The following is a 4978-nucleotide window of genomic DNA, read 5'->3' as shown; positions in this document are numbered from 1 at the left end:
AATTTCTACATTTTCTAAACAGCTCATTGCAAACTACTTTTTCATAGATATCAAAATTATTCTTGCTTTTGTCTAATACATTCTTAGCAGCTGGAAATGTTGACATCTTTGGAATTCTGACCAGTAAAAAAGTTTAAGTCATAGTATGGTTTCCCTTTCCTAATTCTTGCTAGTAGATAGATGCCTTGCGGTTATTCCCCTAGCAACCAGCTGTTCTCCGCTGCCCCTACCTGGTTCAAAACTGCCTGGGCCTCAGCAGGAAGGAGAAAAGCAAAGCTGGCACTTACCTCAGCACAGGGCTGCCCTTCTGACCTCCTAACAGCCCTCTCAGCAATAAGCACCTGAGTTTATGTGACTTAAGTGGCATTAGTTTTTTTATCGTTTGTGAAAGAAGCCAGAGGCAGCAGATGACAATGACCCTTCAGTTTCAGGGAATAATTTCGCAATCCCCCAAGGAACCTTGATTAGATTTGGGTTTTCGTAAGGCTCCTTAGCCACACACTTTCAGACTGATCTCTTGGATTACCCTAAAGAATAGCTGATTTCACTCACTCTTCACTGTTAAGGTCAATGAGTGAGTAACAGTTTTGTAGTAGTTGTGATTAAAGATGGATTTTGGTTGGAAAGAATATTCTTTTCAAGTTTTATCACTCAAAAAAGAGATTCCAGACCAGACTTCTGGCCATTGCTAAACAAAAGTAGTGTTATTTTTGATCAGTGCTATGTATGCCTGGAGAAAAATTCCCAGAATGAAGGATAGCTAGATAGGAATTTTATAAGCAAGAAAACCAGCCGTCCCACTCCTAGGTATTTACCCAAAAAAAATTTTTTTAAGGTGATCTCATCCATTATGCTTGTTGTTGTTCTTTAATGCAGTTAATAAAGGAGCACATGTATAACTGTATTACAAGTTGGAGGGGTTGCAATTTTTTATTGTGGAAAAATATAAATAATATAAAATTTATTATTTTATATTTAAGTGTATATCATCCATTTCTTTTTTTTCCTTTTAGAAAAAGGAAAATACATGTTCCATATTGATGGAGACAGTGGCTTATAATGTAAAATTATAACATGCCAGTAAGAAACAATGAAGATAGTGAAGGATCCCAAAACTGTTTAATGAAATAACCTTGAAGTAATTTTGTGTTACCTTGAATATTCAAAACTGTCTAAGTATATTTGCCAGTCTTTATAATGTTATGTTTGGGACAAAAATAGATAACATTATAGATAAGTGATTATATTTTCTAAATAAAAGACAAAATTTATGGTTTGACGAGAGTTTTTTTTTTTTTTGGTATGGCTGTGAGTATAACAGGCAACCTAAGAGATTTAACTTGGATGCCAAAATATTAGAATTCCTGGAATATTTCCTTGGATCAGTGTGATAACAGGACAGAATATTTTTAAGTACATCTGTCTTGGAAAATTTTAAATGTGCAGTAATATATTCTATTAAATTATCACACTGTTGATGACAGCATAAATTGGCCTCTCTCTGATGGAATACAGTATAGCAACAGGTACTCAGCCATTCATTCACCAATTATTTCCTGAGTTGCAAACTGTGTGGTGGACCCTGTTCTCAGACCTGGATATCTAACAGTGAGCAAACAGATAAAATGCTCTGACCTCCCAGAGCTTAATAACGGAGCTAATTATAACCATTCATTCAGCACTTCCACTTCTAGAAATTAATCCTAAAGAAATAATCATGAGGGTGGGAGGGAGGGAGACGCAAGAGGGAAGACATACGGGGACATATGTATATGTATAACTGATTCACTTTGTTATAAAGCAGAAACTAACACACCATTGTAAAGCAATTATACTCCAATAAAGATGTTTAAAAAAAAAGAATTATGAATGTACAAAATGATTTAGTTATAAGGATTTTTCTCATGGTGAATTTTTAATAGTAAGAAACTTAAAGTAGCCTAATTGTCCAATATATTATGATACAGCTATACAAAACAATACAAGGGTCATTAAAATTATGTCATAAAAGCATATTTCAGGGCTTCCCTGGTGGCACAGGGGTTAAAAATCTCCCTGCCAATGCAGGGGACACAGGTTCGAGCCCTGGTCCAGGAAGATCCCATATGCCGCGGAGCAACTAAGCCCATGCGCCACAACTACTGAGCCCACGTGCTGCAACTACTGAAGCCCACGCTCCTAGAGCCTGTGTTCCGCAACAAGACAATGCGATGAGAAGCCCTCACACCTCAATGAAGATTAGACCCTGCTCACCACAACTAGAGAAAGCCCATATGCAGCAATGAAGACCAAATGCAGCCAAAAATTAAAAATAAATTAATTAAATAATTTTTTTCAAAAAAGCATATTTCAAACAAAAGAATAATATTCACAATTACAAGGCAGACTACAACTGCTAAAAGGCATGAGAGAACGTTATGGGATTGTTCTAAAACTTAACTATGATGGTGGTTGCACAAATACAGATTTTTATGAAAACTCATCAAATTTTCCATTTTAAATGGATGAATTTAATTGTATGTAAATTATACTTCAATGAAACTGTAAAAAAAGAAGGGCACAAAGCAGTTTGTTCTGAAATTGTTTAACTTAAAAATTATTTCTATAAATAAATTAGAAAAAAAACACTGGAAGGATATAAACCAAAGTGTCTAATGGATTAAATTAAAGGTAGGATGGGATATTTTCTTTTTTTTTGTCTTATCTATACCTTCTAAATGTTCTACAATAAACATATATGTATTTTGCAATAAGGAAAAAGCCACAAAAGCTGCTTTAAAATTAACGTTGTTAAACCAGCTTATTCAACATCTAGGGCTGCTACGAAGGCTGTCCAGGTTCTATGAAACTGTTAAGGAGAGCAAATTAGGACACTAGGATACCTTCACCAGTCCTTCAGTTCTAGAGCACATGCTTACACAGCCCAGAACTTCCACTGACTGGAATTGAATGAAAGCCTGAAACAATTAACTACCCCTGTCTAGGGTTAAACACTCAAAGCAATAATCCAGCCTAGGAGTTCTTAACCTTTCCATGCTTTGAACCCATGCCACCCACTGAGCTGGAAGAGTTCTCAACACTCACCAGCAGAGGGACCCTTAGCTCCTCTGAAAGGGTAGTGCTTGCTGACACTACAGTCCAGTTGATACCACGGAGGACTCACAGATACATGTCTTCCAAATTCCTTCCGAAATATTATTTTAGGTGCTTCAAAAGATGGAAAAAGGGACTTCGCTGGTGGCGCAGTGAATAAGACTCCACGCTCCCAATGCAGGAGTCCCTGTTTGATCCCTGATCAGGGAACTAGGTACCACATGCATGCCGAAACTAAGAGCTCACATGCCACAACTAAGACCCGGTGCGACTAAATAAATAAATATTAAAAAAAAAAAAAAAAGATGGAGAAAAATGAGTTGTACAGGTCAACCAAAGATAATTGTATAAAAGTTAAGTTTAGGATACTCTATCACATTTTATTAAAAGGCCCAAGTTGCTTGACATTTTAATTTTTTTTTTTCTTTTTCCCTCCTTGCAGTACACAGGCCTCTCACTGTTGTGGCCTCTCCTGTTGCGGCGCACAGGCTCCGGATGCGCAGGCTCAGCGGCCATGGCTCACGGGCCCAGCCGCTCCGTGGCATGTGGGATCTTCCCGGACCGGGGCACGAACCCGTGTCCGCTGCATCGGCAGGCGGACTCTCAACCACTGCGCCACCAAGGAAGACCTGCTTGACATTTTTAATGGCTCTAATTATTGGAACTAATATAGCAAGCAACTTCAAGTGAACACAGAGAGTGAGCTATCTGCAAGAAGATACGCAGTGGGACTGTTGATTGGGACCACAAACAGCTTCTGGTGTGGGGAGGAAAAAAAAGCCTGTAGATGAAGGAACAAGATGCCAAAAATAAATATAAACCAACCACCTTATCTGCAAACAGCAGGCCTTGAGAAAAGATAAAAATCCTTGTACTTGTTTTTTGGAAAGGAGCTTTTGTTCAAAATGCTTCAAAAGACCTTGAGAATGGCAAAAGTATTTTGTCTTCAAAAAAAGTAGTACAAGTTCTTTGCTATCTTATCTTTTTGATTCACTCCTGTATTTTTCTTAGTGATTACAGAGGGTTTAGAGCTTGTTCCCATTTCTTTGGTGGGAAAGGTATAGAATCTTTCATTGCTCCCCTTGGTTTTGCCTATGGAAAGACTAAGCAGTGGAGTTAAACTATCACTGGTTACCAGTATGCTAAACCTAGTACTACATTACTTAAATAACTAACTCTTCCCTTCTCTTCTTACAAATGGTAATCATCACTCTTCTACTGGAAGTCTTCTTAATTAACCTTACCTTATGTTGACAGCACACTTTCTTCTTTTGAGAATCAGTTTGTAGTAATTATCAAAATAGAAATGTAAGGCTGAAAATGCATTAATATAACTACATATGTGTATGTATTACAATTCTGATTGTGCAAATAAGCTCTCATACAGATAATCCAAAAAGGTAGTTATATTTTTAAACTTGTCCTTGGATATTCGATTTCATTTGACGAATAAACCTCGTGTTCTCAGAATTCATTTCATATCCTCCCCCAGAAAATATATATATATAGTTCCACACTATTATATATATACTTTTTAAATATACATGTATACACATTTTTTTTTCCTTTTTCACACTGTGATAATCTGACTATAGAAGCTGGAAAACTGCCCTATTTCGTCACCCTGCTTGCTACCTTCCTCAATTATCTTGGTCATTAGCTCTACAGTGGAACTAGGTACCCTTAATTCTTAAAGTGATTCTAGATTTTTCCAGCCTTACAACTTAAGGGAAACTAGGGAATCTGTTAGAGGATCCCAGCATTAGAAAGGAGGCTCAAGTAGAACGTCTCCCACTTTTTCGCCGGCCTCTTCAGGGACAAACGACTCTGGGGCGACACCCCGCCACCTCTCCTTCCCCAAGGAGCCCCGCGCGACCCGACGGAC

Source organism: Grampus griseus (assembly GCF_964374135.1).
Source record: "Grampus griseus genome assembly, chromosome: 20".
Taxonomy (NCBI): Eukaryota; Metazoa; Chordata; class Mammalia; order Artiodactyla; family Delphinidae; genus Grampus; species Grampus griseus.
Note: the sequence above shows the minus strand (reverse complement) of the source record.